General features: G+C 39.5%; 1 protein-coding gene across 1 annotated transcript in view; it reads left to right on the top strand.

Moving 5' to 3' along the window:
* Positions 1 to 930: 930 nt before the first annotated feature.
* CLYBL (citramalyl-CoA lyase) overlaps positions 931 to 20,680 on the top strand; it is a 1,241,399-nt gene continuing 1,221,649 nt past the window's right edge. The window contains exon 1 of the mRNA XM_053707813.1: positions 931 to 1,009. The gene's annotated coding sequence lies outside the window, so the exon portion shown is untranslated. The remainder of the gene's footprint in view (positions 1,010 to 20,680) is intronic.

Genomic DNA, 20,680 nt, shown 5'->3' with positions numbered 1-20,680 from the left:
CAGTTGGAGTACACTTGGAACACTTTTTACCTCTGTGATTACCTTGTATCTAAGCCTCTGTGAAATGCCCCCTTATTTCAGTTATTTTGACAGACTTGCATTTTAGCCAATGAGTGCTAACTTATAAATAACTCCACAGGAGTGAGCACAATGTTACTTATATGGCACACATGAACTAGAGCTGTCTAGCTCTGAAAAACTGAAAAATGAGATAAATAATACAAAAAAATAAAAATGAGTAAAAAATATATTAAAACTGGGTTCTGTCAAAAAGCTGCCAGTACCTAATATGGCAGACACTAGTGAGAGAGCTGTTTGGAAGAGATCAGGGAGCTGGGATGGTAAGGGGGATCCTGCACTGTAGAAAACAAAAAAACAAACCATTATTAAAAATAAAAAAAAAAGTCCCTAAAATTTCATACTGGCAGGCTGCATACCAGTACATAAGATGGTGGTGACCAGTGGGGGTGAGGTAGAGAAGACAGCTGTTTAGGAGTGATCAGGTAGGAATCATGTGGTGGGAGGTATCAGGGGGGAGAATAATCTTTACACTACATGATATGATTGTATTTGGTAGTGAAACAATGGCATGAAATATATCAAAATGGGCCAAGATCAATACCTTGGGTTGTCTACTAAAAAATATAGATATAGGCTTGATAGGTTAAAAAAAACTCTGTTTAAAAGGAATGATAGCAAAAATGCAAAAAAGTCTCTAAAATTCACAGTCCACAGTCTTATTTATTCACTAGAGAAAAGACTCCAAATCGTGTGTGCACCAGATATCTACTAGTACAGTTGGTTTTTGACAGCCCTGGATTATTGTAACGCATGCATTACTTAAAAACTACATGTCCCATAATGCAATTGTGCAAGTGGCCAACCAAAACAAGCTCATCCCTTTGTATCCTCCTCCTTCTGCTAAGAGATTGAGAAAGCTTTTCTTACATGGCTGCTCCCTGTGTGAACACAGAGCTGTAGTACCCTCTGTGAAAGCAGATCTGCTTAGGTTAGTCAAGTATGTTTGTATTCATGTTTCAGGATCTTGACTTTCCTTCCTGTTTACTTTTATTTATCTAAATTGCACAAGGTGCACAGTTTAATCAACATACAGCTAATCCTTTATTTCAATGTCATTTCTAAATGTGACATAGTGTGAAGCTTTCTGCAGAGCTGTCTACCTTTCTACTTGAAGCATGTCCAGTTTAAACTAAGTTTGCACTGTATTTACACTTTTAGGTTGTTTTGGGTTATTTTTTAAGCTTAAAAAAAGTAACACCAGTTCATTTCTTTTATCTGTGCAAGGCGCTGTTGGAATATTAAGGAATAAATAAGATATAAACAGATGTATTGAACTCTTAGAACTAATCAGGTGTAAAGGTAATGGTCAAAATCTAAACTGATTTCTGTTAATAGAGACATTTATCTTTTGATCAGCAACAACTATAAGTAGCACTAAAAATATAGAAATAAACATGCCTGGCGCAGGTCTCTTATTGGCTATTTTGTATATTCTCTACTTAGTTGCATATAAGTGGTTTTACTGTGGACTGCTGATTGGATGATACACACATAGAACCAACAGGGGGCAGTACAGAGTATTTTTTCTCTGTTTTTAAACTATCAATCCATTTACATTTCAATATTATAAGGCAACTGAATAAATAAACGTATAATTTGATAGAGAGCAGTGTTTATTTTTACCATTATATTAACCATTTAGTTAAAGGTAATTTTTTTCCCCCCTGGAAATACAGCATTGCGCATAATGCTAAAATATCAATGCTACCAAAATATTTGATTGTTTCATCCTTGGGCAGCAGTATATTGAGATTTAATGTCCTGCTTTCTCCAGATTTTGTCATATATTAAGTGCATTAAAGGAACATGAAAGTGAAAATGCTGTAATGCATTATTATACTGTTGCTTGCTAGCATATAAATATGTATTTGACCACTGCAAGGGGAGACAGCTAGCTCCCAGTAGTGTATTGCTACTCCTGAGCTTACCTAGTAGCTATGTTCTTTAGCAAAGAATATCAAGAGAACAAAGTAAACGTGATGAAATAAGTAAATTGATGTATCTATGATATGCTCTATCAGAATCATAAAACTTTAGTATTACTTTCATATCCCTTTTAAACGATACAAACACACTGGGCAGAGTTTATTGTGATAATAGGCCACTTACTAGTATTTATCCAACTGACTATTGTGGGGGTTAAGTGAGGGTCGTAATGCAAACATAACATGCTTTACCAATTTAAGTCAGTTATTCATTTCATGTAAAGTCATTCCTCATATAGTTTATGTATTTGCATTTGTATTTCGGGTAAGGGGAAAATTGAAAGAATTCAGTAAAAAGCAAATTTTCTTATTTACATTGTGCAGTCTCCACTTATCTTTTTGTTTCTGATGTGCTGCATTATATGAATGGAGTTTTTTATTTGTTTTCTTCCTGTTAACCTTGTCCTATTTAAAATGGCACTGCCCTGTAAAACTTTCTCCCCTTTTACGTGTTCCCAGTCATCCATTTTACCTGCTGGAGTGTATTCAATTGTTTACAAATAGCTCATTTACATTTATTTTGTAATTTGAAGTTGCTGCTTTTTCCTGTTGAAACTTCTACTGTTATTTAAATGTCAATACTGAAGTATTACCTATAGAAAGTCTATCCAAACAATAAGCAGCAGAAATCAAACTCTCAGTGGAGGGAGAAAGTGTGAGCACAGCCCTTCTGAAAGGGAGTTTTTGCAGCTGATTTGAATACAATGAACTATTATCAGCTGCTTGCCTAAGTACATTGTCCCTTAAAGGCAGGTATAATTTAGTAGCAGACCTATGATCTATATAACATATATATTCTCTCACACTGTTAAAGCACCATATCAGTACTAGAGGTGAATGGCCTCTGACATCTGGTATAGCTAGAAACATCCTCCAGAAGTCAGGAGGGAATTCCATTCATGTACCATCTTCTTCCTTCTAGAGTGTATTGTTTACCTGTTTGGAGTTAAACAGTATGAGCTGCAACTCTGCTCCAGCTTGAAGTGTTAGTAATTTTGCAGAAACAGAGAAATATTTGGCCTCTTTCTGTATAGCACGTTTCCTACTGCAAGGGTCCAACCTTCATCTGACCATTATCAGGGGCCTGTGACCTAGCAAATGGTTCAACTCGAGTGGATTATTAATCTGAGGCTGACTATTAGTACCCCATTTTAGACAACCCCACCCATGCAGTACAATCCTACTGGCCGGGCAGGATTGTTGTGTCATTCTGCTCCAGCTTGAAGTGTTAGTAATTTTGCAGAAACAGATAAATATTTGGCCTCTTTCTGTATAGCACGTTTCCTACTGCAAGGGTCCAACCTTCATCTGACCATTATCAGGGGTCTGTGACCTAGCAAATGGTTCAACTCTTGTACACTTGAGTGGATTATTAATCTGAGGCTGACTATTAGTACCCCATTTTAGACAACCCCACCCATGCAGTACAATCCTACTGGCCGGGCAGGATAGTTGTGTCATTCTGTAGCTTGCTGGCTACCTGCTGTGTTTGCTATTTTCCTTACATAGGGTTACCACCTTGGCCATGTTTTCCTGGACACTTATGAGTTACACATGCTGCAGGGTTGTGCAGGGAGGAACATGTATTAAGCTGTTTATCAGCACTATTTATGTGATGTCCAGAGGTACAATAAATGTTTTGAGCACAAAAAGAGAGAGCGCCTAATGGTGTAATATTGTCAGGGACCAAATAGATACAAACAAAAACAGTATCTGCCAAGTGAATACTCACAAAGAGATTGGCACTCGCAAGTAGTGCATGCAGGCGGGCTGACCTTTGTACAGCAGTCAGTACGCTGAATGTATGGAAATCGTATCGGAGATCTGTTATGATAGAAAGGAAACACAAAAAAAAATGGTGCAATATCGTCTGAACCCAGATGGACACGAAGAAGACACAGTATCAGCAAGATGTATACTCACAATGGAGTTGGCACTCGCAAGTAGTGCATTTAGGCAGGCTGACCTTAATACAGCAGTCAGTACGCTGATTGTTTGTAGCCGTTATCGGCTCAGGCTTGTCCTCTGCACACAGCGTGTGCACTGGATCATCGGCTGTGGCTCAGCTGTTCTCTGGTGGGAGGAAATCCTCTAGATGTGACGTAAACAAGGCCAAAATAATGCACCTGGAGCTGAGTGAAAGCTCAAAGCGTACACAGTGCATACAAGTTGTTATTCTGATTTGTTGGTGACAGAGTAAAAACGAGTAACTAAAAAATATTTTAAAATCATAAGTCTGGAAAAAAGAAGTCAGCGGACAAAATGCTAGGAAAAAATAATTAAAAGGGAATTTATTAGGAGCTAAATACAACGCGTTTCTTGGCCGATAATGCTCACTGGCCGTTTCATCAGGTAAGTATAAAAGTATAGTGGGAAAACAACATTTAAAAATACATAGGAAGGTCATGATTGGTTGGGACATCCACCAATAAATAACCAGGCATTTTGTTACATTTTAGAAACAATATTACGCTGACATCTTAATAAAATGCTTTTGTTACATGCAATAACAAGACTAATAGTTTGCAAATTAGAAACTGTTCCACTGTGTGTCAATGGAAACAATGTTAAAAATATTATGTTATAAAAACCATCAAAAAAAACTTTTTTGGGGTAAAATGTACAAAATACTCAGCAGCTTTTGTAATCATGTCATAAAAAAGGGGGGATGACAAAAAAGAATAAAAAAACTTGATAAGGCTATGAGGACTCTACCAGAAAAATATGAATTTAATAATTCTACGATGTACAATATAATAAGCTCGTTAATTTATCGGATCTGAAGTGTTTGATGTACTCAACAAGTATCTGTAACTGTATTAAGAGTGCCAATGCACCTAAGGGTGAACTTTGTATAGACAGTATATATTAACGCTCACTGATTAAGTTAAAGATATATATATATATATATATATATATATATATATATATATATATATATATATATATATAAATTTAGTATAATTTAAGGTGATTAATGTGCCTACAATGTATGACAAAAATGTAACTAATAATATAACTAATAATGTATATTATATAATTAACATAACAGCATTTATTGTGTATATTCTAACGTTGACCTAACAACACAGATATACTATTTCCAATATCGACAATAAAACTAAGATGTATTGGGTACAAGACATTAGGGTAAGGCACTTTTGGTATTGTGTTCGTTAGTTAAACGCTGCCAAATCCAAGTTTGAATTCAAACCTGATGGCCATAGGGTATTCAACTTGTGAATCCAGAAGGTTTCACATTGTCTTAATTTAATAACTCTATTGTAATCTGTTGAGGAAGGTATGTAATCTATAGGATAAAATTTGAATATTTCAGGGTTGCCCTGATGCTTGTTAAGGCAATGTTCTGGTATACTGTGTTTTATCTTTTTCTTTTTACAATTTTTACAATTACGTAAATGCTCTCCCCACCGTATTCTGGCTTTTCTTGAGGTGCGACCCACGTATTGGGCCCCACAAACACATTCAAGAACATAGATTATGAAGATAGAATTACAATTTAAAAATTTCTTTATAGGAAAACTTTGCCCTGCTTACCCTGCAGCATCCGTAACTCATAAGTGTCCAGGAAAACATGGCCGAGGTGGCAACCTTATCCTCCCCTTATGCCTTCCAGAGTCTCGGGAATCTGATTGTATATATGTTCCATTTACTTGCTGTAACTGAGGGGATAATAGGTCTGTATGTAAATATGCTTCCATTTTTTGCTAGTTATCACAAATTTTGTTTTTGCTATCTCTTTAAATGCAACTAGATGTCATTTTAAATTAACATAACACTGTAAATGTACAGCCGCTTAAAGTGCTTGGTATATGCAATTTAAAGGCACTTTATGTTTTTTGTGCACAGATTGCATCTCTGCAGCAAATTTATAGGAATTTTACTCATTACTCTATGGGGCCTTTAGGCTCGCCGGAAACAGTAGTTATGAAGCAGCGGTCTAAAGACTGCTGCTCCATAACTTGTCCGCCAGGGCTGAGGCTGCGGTTTGCAATCTGCCCGATCCTAAACGATCGGGCTGATTGACACCCCCTGCTTGCGGCAGATTGGCCGCAAATCTGCAGGGGCGGCATTGCACAAGCAGTTAACAAGAACTGCTTGTGCAATGATAAATGCTGACAGTGTATGCTGTCGGCATTTATCGATGTGAGGCGGACATAATACGCTACATCGTATCATGTCCGTCCACACTTTAATGAATCGGCCCCAAAAAGTCCTTTAAATGTTTAGTATGTACAGATTATATGCAGTTTTAAACTACAGACAGGTGTCTGTGTGCTGTGTTACTGTTTTATACTTCTGCGTCGGTTGGTATATGCAAGTTGGCGAACATTTTGAACAGTTTTTGTGCACAGAAAGTAAATCTAAGCAATTCCACTTTTCTTTCTTTTTTTTTCTTTGAAATGTACATCAATAAAACATAAAATCCATTTAGAAATCCTCTTCAAGAGTTAAATATTTTTAGCAGTATGTTTTGTTGTGCTTGCAATATTGATAAAATTAATAAGTAGACATCTACTCTTTTAGGGTTAGCTGTGTTGCAGTCAACCCTTGTAAGATATTAACTAATCTTCTTTGTGGGAGAGATTTGTAAACAGATATCTTTTAAAAATGATTAATAATCCTGTACCAGGGTAACCAGTTGTGAATGCAATTCTTCCTCTAAGGACTTTTCTCCCTCTTAACCAGGGATTGGCACAGACAAAGGCCGTGGCGGACATTTTCCAAGGTACATTTGAAATTAAAAACATCATTTTATAGTGCTTGGTGTTATTATACTGATGCAGATACAACTTATCATATAACCAGCCCTCCTCTGGCTATACCCATGAGCCAGTGTCACTACTGTGTCATTATATAGTGCTGGGTGTTATTATACAGATGCAGATACCACTGATCCTATAACCTGCCCTCCTCTGGCTATACCCATGAACCAGTGTAACTACTGTGTCATTATATAGTTCTTGGTGTTATACTGATGCAGATACCACTGATCCTATAACCAACCCTCCTCTGGCTATACCCATGAGCCAGTGTCACTACTGTGTCATTATATAGTGCTTGGTGTTATTATACTGATGCAGATACCACTGATCCTATAACCAGCCCTCCTCTGGCTATACCCATGAGCCAGTGTCACTACTGTGTCATTATATAGTGATGGGTGTTATAATACTGATGCAGATACCACTGATCCTATAACCAGCCCTCCTCTGGCTATACCCATGAGCCAGTGTCACTACTGTGTCATTATATAGTGATGGGTGTTATTATATTGATGCAGATACCACTGATCCTATAACCAGCCCTTCTCTGGCTATACCCATCTGCCAGTGTCACTACTGTGTCATTATATAGTTCTTGGTGTTATACTGATGCAGATACCACTGATCCTATAACCAACCCTCCTCTGGCTATACCCATGAGCCAGTGTCACTACTGTGTCATTATATAGTGCTTGGTGTTATTATACTGATGCAGATACCACTGATCCTATAACCAGCCCTCCTCTGGCTATACCCATGAGCCAGTGTCACTACTGTGTCATTATATAGTGATGGGTGTTATTATACTGAGGCAGATACCACTGATCCTATTACCAGCCCTCCTCTGGCTATACCCATGAGCCAGTGTCACTATTGTGTTATTATATAGTGCTGGGTGATATTATACTGATGCAGATACCACTGATTCTATAACCAGCCCTCCTCTGGCTATACAAATGAGCCAGTGTCACTACTGTGTCTTTATATAGTGCTTGGTGTTATTATACTGATGCAGATACCACTGATCCTATAACCAGCCCTCCTCTGGCTATACCCATGAACCAGTGTCACTACTGTGTCATTATATAGTTCTTGGTGTTATTATACTGATGCAGATACCACTGATTCTATAACCAGCCCTCCTCTGGCTATACCCATGTGCCAGTGTCACTACTGTGTCTATGTATAGTGCTTGGTGTTATTATACTGATGCAGATACCACTGATCCTATAACCAGCCCTCCTCTGGCTATACCCATGAACCAGTGTCACTACTGTGTCATTATATAGCGCTGGGTGTTATTATACTGATGCAGATACCACTGATCCTATAAACAGCCCTCCTCTGGCTATACCCATGTGCCAGTGTCACTACTGTGTCTATGTATAGTGCTTGGTGTTATTATACTGATGCAGATACCACTGATCCTATAACCAGCCCTCCTCTGGCTATACCCATGTGCCAGTGTCACTACTGTGTCTATGTATAGTGCTTGGTGTTAATATACTGATGCAGATACCACTGATCCTATAACCAGTCCTCCTCTGGCTATATCCATGAGCCAGTGACACTACTGTGTCATTATATAGCGCTGGGTGTTATTATACTGATGCAGATACCACTGACCCTATAACCAGCCCTTGTCTGGCTATACGCATGTGCCAGTGCCACTACTGTGTCTTTGTAAAGAGCTGGGTGTTATTATACAAATACACATCCAGTATTTTACTCAGGCTTTATTTATTCCATAAATTATTACCCAATATCGCTAGCAGTCTCTTGACAAGCCACTAACTTTATTCACACTACATATTTTTTTTCTTATTATTATTTAATAAGAAAGAAAAGATATACTAAGGTTGTGGCGGACACTGCAAGGGCTAGTCACGGACACCAGTGCCCGTGTATGGACACCTTGCCAAACCCTGCTCTTAACCCCTTTGTGACCAGTCCACTTTTCAATTTTCTGACGATTTCTGCTGTGTTTGTGTTTAGCTGTAATTTTCCTCTTACTCATTTACTGTACCCACACATATTATATTATATACCGTTTTTCTTAATGGACTTAAATGGACTTTCTAAAGATACCATTATTTTTATCATATCTTATAATTTACTATAATTTTCTTTTATAAAATATGATGAAAAAAATCGAAAAAAACACACTTTTTCTAAATTTGACCCCCAAAATCTTACACATCTACAACCACCAAAAAAACAACCATGCTAAATAGTTTCTAAATTTTGTCCTGAGTTTAGAAAATACCTAATGTTTACGTGTTATTTGCTTTTTCCAAACCATTTTTTAAAAAAATTGCATAAGTTTCATTTTAACACTGATATCTGTCAGGAATCCCTGAATAACCCAGAAAGTTATGGCATTTTTGGCTATTTCGGTTTTTTAGCCTGTTATTTTCGGTAAAATTATTGTGTAGCATGTTTCAAATTTGATGCTATCCTAGAGCTGCTGTTTAAGTTTATTACTTGACTTACTGTTCTGCATATAATGAGTTTTCTAGGACTATACTTTACTTGGATAATTAGTAAAAAAAACCTGTTAAATATGATTCTGTTACATAGAACTAAATGAAGAATAATACAGTATATCGCTATTTATAATTGTTTTAAGTAAGGATGCACCAAAATTTTGGTCGCAGAAACATTTTGGCCGAAAATGGCATTATTGTTTGCCTGGTTTTTTTTTTCTTGGTAAAATTATTGTGTAGCATATTATTGTTTTAAGATATTTTTGTCCAATTTTAGTGTGTTACTTTCAATAAAAGTGTGGGATTTTTTTATTGGCTCTTATTATGCAAAAAAAAATAAAAAAAAATCATTTTAAAAAATACATTTTCGGTATCCGTTTCGGTTTTCGGTCAAGTGCATCCCAGATATTCGGATTCGGTTTCGGTCCAGAATTTCCATTTTATATATATATATATATATATATTGATCTAGGCCCATTTTGGTATATTTCATGCCACCATTTCACCGCCAAATGCGATCAAAAAAAAAAAAAAAAAACGTTCACTTTCTCACAAACTTTAGGTTTCTCACTGAAATGATTTACAAACAGCTTGTGCAATTATGGCACACATGGTTGTAAATGCTTCTCTGGGATCTCCTTTGTTCAGAAATAGCAGACATATATGGCTTAAGCATTGCTTTCTCTTGCAAGGTGTATCCAGTCCACGGATTCATCCTTTACTTGTGGGATATTCTCCTTCCCTACAGGAAGTGGCAAAGAGAGCACACAGCAGAGCTGTCCATATAGCTCCCCCTCTAGCTCCACCCCCCAGTCATTCTCTTTGCCGGCTCTAAGCACTAGGGTCTCTCTCGGGAGGGTAAAGTGAATGTGGTGTTAGAATTGTAGTTTTTATTATCTTCAATCAAAAGTTTGTTATTTTAAATGGTACCGGTTTGTACTATTTACTCTCTGGCAGAAAAGTGATGAAGATTTCTGCTGAGAGGAAAATGATTTTAGCATGTTGTAACTAAAATCCACTGCTGTTCCCACACAGGACTGAGGAGTACCAGAAAACTTCAGTTGGGGGGAACGGTTTGCAGGGTAGTCTGCAATAAGGTATGTTCAGTCATTTATTTCTAGACAAGACTGAGATAATGCTAGAAGATACTGACAATATCCCTATGAGGGGAGGGTAAGCTATGTTCAGAGACTTAGTAAGGAATTGAATGCTTACATAACAGGGCTAATTATGCTGGTTGACACTAATTCAGGGCAATCGATTGTTTATTTAAGGAAAATATCGTTTGCAAGACACTTTGAAAGTCCTTTTGGGTTCTTTCTGGGGTTATTACCCACATGGCTATTTTTTATTCACTTAGGAGTGATTTCTTAGGCCTCACAGCTCCGGAGTAGAGTGGGAGGGGCCTAATTTCGCGCCTCAGATGCGCAGTTAGAATTGCATAGAAGTTCATGCTGCTTCACATGGAGGGTCCTGCTGCTGTTTGAGGGCCTAAAAGAAGCTATATCCCCCCCAAATCTGGTCCCTAAGGGCAGGTAGGGCCACAGCAGTGCTGTGGCAAGGTGCTGTAGTAATTTTAACCGGGTGTTGGCTTTAGGCTGCTCCGGTTTGGGCATTAAGGAGTTAATCGTTTTGCTACTAGTGGTGCAATCTTACTAAGGCTTTAGGTACATACTGTGAAAATGTCAAAAGGATTGCTGCATTTTTCACTGTTTTGCAAAATTGTGTGCCTTTTTTATCTCTTAAAGGCACAGTAACGTTTTTTCAAATTGTGTTTTTTATTTGATTAAAGTGATTTCCAAGCCTGTTTGTGTATACTACTAGTTTGTTAAACATGTCTGACACCAAAGAAAATCCTTGTTCAATGTGTTTAGAAGCCATGGTGGAACCCCCTCTCAGAATGTGTCCCACTTGTACTGATATGTCTATACACTTTAAAGATCATATTGTTGCACTTAAGAATGTGGCCCAAGATGATTCTCAGACTGAAGGTAACGAGGGTAGCCCGTCTACCTCTCCCCAAGTGTCACAACCAGTTACGCCCGCTCAAGTGATGCCTAGTACCTCTAGTGCGTCTAACCCTTTTACATTACAAGACCTAGCGGTAGTCATGGATAATTCTCTTACAGCCTTCTTATCTAAACTGCCCGTGTTACCTGCAAAGCGTGATAGCTCCGTTTTAAGAACAGATTATGAGCATTCTGACGCTTTGGTAGCCGTATCCGATATACCCTCACAACGCTCTGAAGTGGGAGCGAGGGATTTGATGTCTGAGGGAGAAATCTCGGATTCAGGAAGGGTTCCTCCTCAGACAGATTCAGATACATTGGCTTTTAAATTTAAACTAGAACACCTCCGCGTTTTGCTCAGGGAGGTATTAGCTACTCTGGATGACTGCGACCCTTTGGTGATCCCAGAGAAATTGTGTAAAATGGACAAGTACCTAGAGGTCCCTGTTTACACTGATGCGTTTCCGGTCCCTAAGAGGATTGTGGATATCGTTACTAGGGAGTGGGATAGACCAGGGGTTCCCTTTGTTCCCCCTCCTGTTTTTAAGAAAATGTTCCCCATATCTGACCCCATGCGGGACTCGTGGCAGACGGTCCCTAAGGTGGAGGGGGCTGTTTCTTCACTTGCTAAACGCACAACCATACCAATTGAAGACAGTTGTGCTTTTAAAGACCCTATGGATAAAAATTTAGAGGGTTTATTTAAGAAAATTTTTGTTCAACAAGGTTTTCTTCTCCAACCTATTGCCTGCATTATTCCTGTAACTACTGCAGCTGCTTTCTGGTTTGAGGCGCTGGAAGACTCGCTCCAGACGGAGACCTCATATGAGGAAATTATGGATAGAATTAAGGCTCTAAAGCTAGCTAATTATTTTATCACTGACGCCGCTTTCCAAATAGCTAAGTTAGCGGCAAAAAATTCAGGTTTCGCCATTTTGGCGCGCAGGACGCTATGGCTAAAGTCCTGGTCTGCCGATGTGTCGTCTAAATATTTCTAAATATAATATATAAACATTCCTTTCAATGGAAAGACCCTCTTCGGGCCTGAATTGAGAGAGATTATTTCAGAAATCACCGGGGGAAAAGGCCATGCTCTCCCTCAGGACAAGTCCTTTAAGACAAAGAGCAAAGCTAATTTTCGTTCCTTTCGTAATTTCAGGAGCGGCCCCGCTTCATCCTCTCTGGCTGCAAAGCAAGAGGGTAATGCTTCACAGCCCAAGGCAACCTGGAAACCTTACCAGGGCTGGAATAAGGGTAAACAGGCCAAAAAGCCTGCAGCTGCCACCAAGACAGCATGAAGGGGTAGCCCCCGATCCGGGACTGGATCTAGTAGGGGGCAGACTCTCTCTCTTCGCTCAGGCCTGGGCAAGAGATGTACACGATCCTTGGGCATTAGAGATTGTATCTCAGGGATATCTTCTAGAATTCAAGGACTCTCCTCCAAGGGGAAGGTTCCACATTTCTCGTCTGTCTACAGATCAGACAAAGAAAGAGGCGTTTTTACACTGTGTAGAAGATCTACATACAATAGGAGTGATCCACCCAGTTCCAATTGCGGAACAAGGGTTGGGTTTTTACTCAAACCTGTTTGTGGTTCCCAAAAAAGAGGGAACTTTCAAACCCATCTTGGATCTAAAAATTCTAAACAGATTCCTCAGAGTCCCATCATTCAAAATGGAGACCATTCGGACAATCTTACCAATGATCCAGGAAGGTCAATATATGACTACCGTGGATCTAAAGGATGCATACCTACACATTCCTATCCACAAAGATCATCACCAGTTTCTCAGGTTCGCTTTTCTGGACAAGCATTACCAGTTTGTGGCTCTTCCCTTAGGCTTAGCCACTGCTCCCAGAATTTTCACAAAGGGTCCCTCCTTTCGGTGCTAAGACCGCGGGGCATAGCAGTGGCGCCTTACCTAGATGACATCTTAATTCAGGCGCCGTCTTTCCAAAGGGCCAAGTCTCACACGGAGATTGTATTGGCCTTTCTGAGGTCTCATGGGTGGAAGGTGAACATCAAAAAGAGTTCTTTCTCCTCTCACAAGGGTTCCCTTCCTAGGGACTCTTAATAGACTCGGTAGAAATGAAAATATTTCTGACGGAGGTCAGAAAATTAAAACTCTTAACTACTTGCCGAGCTCTTCATTCCATTCCCCGGCCATCTGTAGCTCAGCGCATGGAGACAATCGGATTAATGGTAACAGCAATGGACATAGTCCCTTTTGCTCGGATACACCTCAGACCACTGCAACTATGCATGCTCAAACAGTGGAATGGGGATTATGCAGATTTGTCTCCTCAAATTCAGTTGGACCAGGAGACCAGAGATTCTCTTCTCTGGTGGTTGTCTCAGGATCACCTGTCTCAGGTAATATGTTTCCGCAAACCAGAGTGGATCATTGTAACGACCGACGCCAGTCTGTTAGGCTGGGGTGCGGTCTGGGACTCCCTGAAAGCTCAGGGCTTATGGTCTCTGGAAGAAACTCTTCTCCCGATAAACATTCTGGAACTGAGGGCGATATTCAACGCTCTTCAGGCATGGCCACAACTAGCTGCGGCCAAATTCATCAGATTTCAGTCGGACAACATCACGACTGTAGCTTACGTCAATCATCAGGGGGGAACAAAGAGTTCCCTAGAGATGACGGAAGTAACCAAAATAATCAGGTGGGCGGAGGATCACTCCTGCCATCTCTCAGCAATTCACATCCCAGGACTAGACAACTGGGAGGTGGATTTTCTAAGTCGTCAGACTTTTCACCCGGGGGAGTGGGAACTCCACCCGGAGGTATTTGCCCAGCTGACTCAGCTATGGGGCACTCCAGAGTTGGATATGATGGCGTCCCATCAGAACACCAAACATCCTCTCTACGGGTCCAGGTCCCGGGACCCCAAGGCGGTATTGATAGATGCTCTAGCAGCGCCTTGGTCCTTCAATCTGGCTTATGTTTTTCCACCGTTTCCCCTTCTCCCTTGTCTGGTCGCCAGAATCAAGCAGGAGAAGGCTTCGGTGTTTCTGATAGTGCCTGCGTGGCCACGCAGGACTTGGTATGCAGACCTAGTGGACATGTCATCTGTCCCACCATGGACACTGCCAATGAGGCAGGATCTTCTAATATAGGGTCCGTTCAAGCATCCAAATCTAATTTCTCTACGTCTGACTGCTTGGAGATTGAACGCTTAATTCTATCAAAGCGTGGTTTCTCTGAGTCAGTTATAGATACTCTGATTCAGGCTAGAAAGCCTGTCACCAGGAAAATCTACCATAAGATATGGCGGAAATATCTTTGTGGTGTGAATCCAAGGGTTACTCATGGAGTAAGATTAGGATTCCCAGGATATTGTCTTTCCTCCAAGAAGGATTGGAGAAAGGATTGTCAGCTAGTTCCTTAAAAGTACAGATATCTGCTCTGTCTATCCTTTTACACAAGCGTCTGGCAGAGGTACCAGACGTTCAAGCATTTGCTCAGGCTTTAGTCAGAATCAAGCCTGTCTATAAACCTGTGGCTCCGCCATGGAGTCTGAATCTAGTTCTTTCAGTTCTTCAAGGGGTTCCGTTTGAACCTTTACATTCCATAGATATTAAGTTGTTATCTTGGAAAGTTTTGTTTTTGGTAGCTATCTCTTCTGCTCGAAGAGTCTCAGAATTATCTGCCTTACAGTGTGATTCACCTTACCTGGTGTTCCACGCAGATAAGGTAGTTTTGCGTACCAAACCTGGTTTTCTTCCTAAAGTTGTTTCTAACAAGAATATTAACCAGGAAATAGTTGTTCCTTCTCTGTGTCCTAATTCTTCTTCGAAGAAGGAACGTCTGTTACACAATCTTGATGTAGTTCGTGCTTTGAAGTTCTATTTACAAGCAACTAAGGATTTCAGACAAACATCTTCCTTGTTTGTTATCTATTCTGGTAAGAGGAGAGGTCAGAAAGCGACTGCTACCTCTCTTTCCCTTTGGCTGAAAAGCATCATCCGTTTGGCCTATGAGACTGCTGGCCAGCAGCCTCCTGAAACTATTGCTGCTCATTCTACCAGAGCAGTGGCTTCCACGTGGGCTTTTAAAAACTAGGCTTCTGTTGAACAGATTTGCAAGGCAGCGACTTGGTCTTCACTGCATACTTTTTCCAAATTTTACAAATTCAATACTTTTGCTTCTTCGGAGGCTATTTTTGGGAGAAAGGTTTTGCAAGCAGTGGTGCCTTCCGTTTAAGGTACCTGTCTTGTTCCCTCCCTTCATCCGTGTCCTAAAGCTTTGGTATTGGTATCCCACAAGTAAAGGATTAATCTGTGTACTGGATACACCTTGCAAGAGAAAACAGAATTTATGCTTACCTGATAAATTACTTTCTCTTGCGGTGTATCCAGTCCACGGCCCGCCCTGGCAATTAAGTCAGGTAAATTTTTTTTTGTTTAAACTACAGTCACCACTGCACCCTATGGTTTCTCCTTTTTCTTCCTAACCTTTGGTTGAATGACTGGGGGGTGGAGCTAGAGGGGGAGCTATATGGACAGCTCTGCTGTGTGCTCTCTTTGCCACTTCCTGTAGGGAAGGAGAATATCCCACAAGTAAAGGATGAATCCGTAGACTGGATACACCGCAAGAGAAAGTAATTTATCAGGTAAGCATAAATTCTGTTTTTTGGTAATTAGAAGGCCGCTAAATACCGCTGCGCACCACACTTGTATTATGCTCCAGCACGCACTGGGGACTGATCCGACACTGCTGGCCGGAAATTTAAATCAATGTTGACAGTTTTCATCTTCCAGGGTTCTATTCTATGTTTCCCAGTTTCCTTAAGAACTAGAGAAGAGTTCATATTATCATATTAGGTTGATTGAAGTACTGTGTGCTGTTCCGAGTCACATACAGGGACATGAATTGTTGTATCCAATGGTGTTGTTTGTCAGTATTTATATTTTTTTTAAGTCTTTCTTTCTTTCTTTCTTTCTTTCAAGGCTGACATGAAGGGACTTATTTTTCTGTTTCCATTGATCCAAATTTGCTATGGAAATGTTCTAGTTTCTAGTACTCTCGCTTCTGAGTTGGCTACCACTTCCTGTGGTAAAATCAGATCACGCAAAATTTCTTTGAATGCTTATCCAGACTTATTCATTATAAAACCTCTTCAACAGAGCTGACAACTTTAGGTGCTTATGCTTTAGACTTTTTTGGAATTTAATTAGTACAAAACTCCAATGCTGTCAAACCAGGATCAGTTATTGGGAATTATTCCAGACTCCTGTTCTGCCAGAATATTTCTACATGCAGATATGCAAACAGTAGGTTTGGTGGTGCTAGGGTTTCATTATAATTTGTATCTAGATAATTTTTGTGTGCTTTCACAGTTAAAGTTGAGTCCCTTTAAAATGTATCAGATATTTTTATTGTTAGATATTTTAGAGTTAATAATTTTCTCTATGCATTTTAAGATGGAGGTGAACAAAAAAAAAAAGATTTCTTCTGACTTTCAATTATTAATGAAACTATATAGAACTAAAATACTATTTTTTTATGTTTTGTGAAGGTATAGTGATGCTAAAAAATGTTTTATTGGTTACTAGGCAGTCAAATACTCTAGTAGAGCAGTGGGATCTCTTTTTATGAGGTAGAGAGGTCAGGCAGCACTTTCTTCAAAATCAATATAAACAGATTTAACTTAAAAGGACAGGACAGGAAACCCCAAAATGCATTTCATAAATTGATGATGGTCCACTGTCTTCCATAACTTTTGGGATATATTTCCCAACAAGGAGGAGGTCAAGAACCCATATCAGAATTTAAGATCCCTCCCACCACCGATCTCTCTTAGTTTTGTTCTTGTAGAAGTTGGTTGAGAATAGAGGTTGTTCCAGCTACTTGCTTATGGATTTAAATTTGGGAGCGCAGACCAATGTGAGACTCGGAGTCCCTGAGAGTTATCATTCATAAAGAAGACAGAAGAGATTTTTCACATCAGCTGAATTATACAGGGACATAGGAATAACCTGTTATGTGCACAGTATTTCCCTATGGCACTTCAGCCATATCTACCCTCAGGCATCACAGGGGCTTATTTCCTACTGCAATCCTCTACGGTACTCAATACCTGCACTGGACGGGTTCCCTATTGGATACTGCTGCAGCTGCATTGACTTGGTAAGCCAGTGGAGGGGTGCTGTGCAAGGTAAGCGACTTTATACAGCATACACACAGCTCAGAGGCTATTTGTAGGTATGCTGACACAGATACAGCATAGCCAGGGGACTTAACATGCTCTCCTCATGACACATTTTTTTTTACGTCCCTACCTACCCTATTCTTATCAGGGGCATAAACAGGTAACACTGTTGCTATTCACAGCCCTCTGGCAACTCTGGGGAAGTATTTATGGCACTTTAAAAATAAATAAAAAAAATAGGTGCCTGGCCCTTTTACAAATACTATTAGACAGCTGTACACCTCAGGACATTCTTATGTGATCTACAGTGTACACAATTTACTATGTGCTATTATATATTGTACTAAACATATTGACATATGGTGCCATTATCATTTATTATAACCATCTGTACTATTAATACTTATTTATAAGTCCATTTAAGCATTGCACTTCCATCATTGCCAGGGGATGTAAACAGACTTGCAGGATTTCTCTGAATTTTAGTACAACAGTGAGTGGAGATACTATAGATATATAATCTATTGGTATCTCTTTTATACCTATGCTACCTCAGTGGTCAAAGAATCTACATTGGAATAACAGATTGATTTAGATTTCTCCGTAAGACACTCTTTTTCTTGGGGGGCACAAAATCTTTCTTTTACCATTGGGTCATCCTTCTTTCCTCAGTTATAGGCAATTGTGCCGATTGACACCAGTCTCTCACGCTGGGGGGCGGTCTGGGTAGTCGAAGAGCGCAAGGAGTTTGGTCTCCTCTAGAAGCAAGGTTACCAATTAAAATTCTGCAACTTTAAGCTATTTTTCTGCTCTTCGGACTTGACTACTTGAAGGAAAAGTTTATCCGTTTTCAGTCGAACAGTATTGCGGCAGTGGCCTACATAAATCAACGGGCTACCCACAGTCCACTGATCATGTAGGAAGTTAGGCAGAGAGAAATCTTTCATCCTTTCGACAATTCACATACCAGATTAACACAACTGGGAGGTGTATTATCTCAGTAGTCCTAGAGAAAGGTGTCTTCATTAGGAAATTTTCAATTGCTTTGTGATCAAATGGTGCTTATAGGACATAGATCTGATAGCCTCTCACTTAAATCACAAACTTCCACCAGACTTTTATCCAGGTGTTAGTTTGAATTAGGTCAGTTGTAAAACATATTTCTCCGCCCTGGAATTTGAATCTAGCTCCTTCCATATCACATAGTCCTCCATTTGAACCAATGCATTCCAATGAGATAAAACTGGTCTTGGAAAGTACTTTTCCTGTTAACAATCTCTTCTGCATGGAAAGTTTCTGAATTGTCAGCACTGTCTTGTGATTCTCCTCAAGGATAAGGCTGTACTTCGTACCAAATATGGTTTCCTTCCTAAGGTAGTTTCTATGGAAAATATCTTTCAAATAATTGTTATACCTTCATTATGTCCAAGTCCTTCTAACTCTAAGGAGCGACAAAAGGCTACTAAGGTAGTGCTGGATTCTTGGCTTAAACAAATGATTCACAAGGCTTAATTGGTGGCAGGAAAGTCGCCTCCTAAGCGTATCACAGCTCTTTCTTCAAGAGCAGTTGTAACATTGTCGTTTTTTAAAACGTATGCATCTTTGGAGCAGATTTGCAAAGCTGACACAAATACTTTTTCCAACTGTTATCATTTTGATGTTTTTGCTTCTTTGTATGTAGCTTTTGGCAGGAAAGTCCTTCAGGCTGCAGTGTTGGCTAATTAGGAACTGCCAGATAAAATAGTGCCATTCTTTCCGTAATATTGACCATCTGCTTGGGTATTAATCCCATATGTTATGGAGGACTGTCGACCAACATCATTTTACGAAAGAAAACAAAATTTATGCTTACCTGTATGTTTCCTGTTATCTACTCGGCTATATGTTAAACTAAAAGAGAGGTGGGAGGAATTTTAAGCTCTGATATGGGTTCTTGACAACCGCCTAATGGAAGGAATAATATACCATACGTCATGGAGGACTGTGGACCATCATCATTCCGAAAGAAAATAATTTATCAGGTAAGCATACATTTCTCTTGTAAGGTGTATCCAGTCCACGGATCATCCATTACTTGTGGGATATTCTCCTTCCCAACAGGAAGTTGCAAGAGGATCACCCACAGCAGAGCTGCTATATAGCTCCTCCCCTAACTGCCATATCCAGTCATTCTCTTGCAACTCTCAACAAGCATGGAGGTAGTAAGAGGAAAGTGGTGTAACGTAGTTTGTTTTTTACTTCAATCAAAAGTTTATTTTAAATGGTACCGGAGTTGTACTATTTTGTCCCAGGCAGAAAATAGAAGAAGAATCTGCCTGTGATTTCTATGATCTTAGCAAGTTGTAACTAAGATCCATTGCTGTTCTCACACATGACTGAAGAGAGAGGTAACTTCAGCGGGGGAATGGCGTGCAGGTTATCCTGCTATGAGGTATGTGCAGTTAAATTTTTTTTCTAGAAGATATGTATGCTAGAAAATGCTGCTGATACCAGATTTATGTAAGGTAAGCCTGAATACAGTGATTTAATAGCGACTGGTATCATGCTTACTTTCTGAGGTAATACTCTTATAGATTTGCAATATAAAACGTTTGCTGGCATGTTTAAACGTTTTTATATATACTTTGGTAATAAAACTTTATTGGGGCCTAGTTTTTTTCCACATGGCTGGCTTAAATTTGCCTAGAAACAGTTTCCTGAGGCCTTCCACTGTGTTACTATGAGTGGGAGGGGCCTAATTTAGCGCTTTTTTGCGCAGTAACTTTTACAGACTGAGACATCCAGCTTCCTCCAGGAGTCCCCTGAATGCTATAGGACCTCTCTCAAGGGCTCTTAGGCTTTCCAAAATCGTTTGTTGGGGAAGGTAGGCCCACAGCAAGGCTGTGGCAGTTTGGTTTGCTGTTAAAAAACGTCTATATCGTTTTTTTATTCGTTTTTTGAACTAAGGGGTTAATCATCCATTTGCAAGTGGGTGCAATGCTCTGTTAGCTTATTATACACACTGTAAAAATTTCGTTTGATTTACTGCTTTTTTTCACTGTTTTTCAAATTCTGACAAAAATTGTTTCTCTTAAAGGCACAGTACCATTTTTATTTTTTGCTTGTTAACTTGATTTAAAGTGTTTTCCAAGCTTGCTGGTCTCATTGCTAGTCTGTTTAAACATGTCTGA

This window comes from Bombina bombina, chromosome 3 (genome assembly GCF_027579735.1).
Source record: "Bombina bombina isolate aBomBom1 chromosome 3, aBomBom1.pri, whole genome shotgun sequence".
In the NCBI taxonomy this organism is placed as follows: domain Eukaryota; kingdom Metazoa; phylum Chordata; class Amphibia; order Anura; family Bombinatoridae; genus Bombina; species Bombina bombina.
Note: the sequence above shows the minus strand (reverse complement) of the source record. Positions and strands in the feature narration are given on the sequence as shown.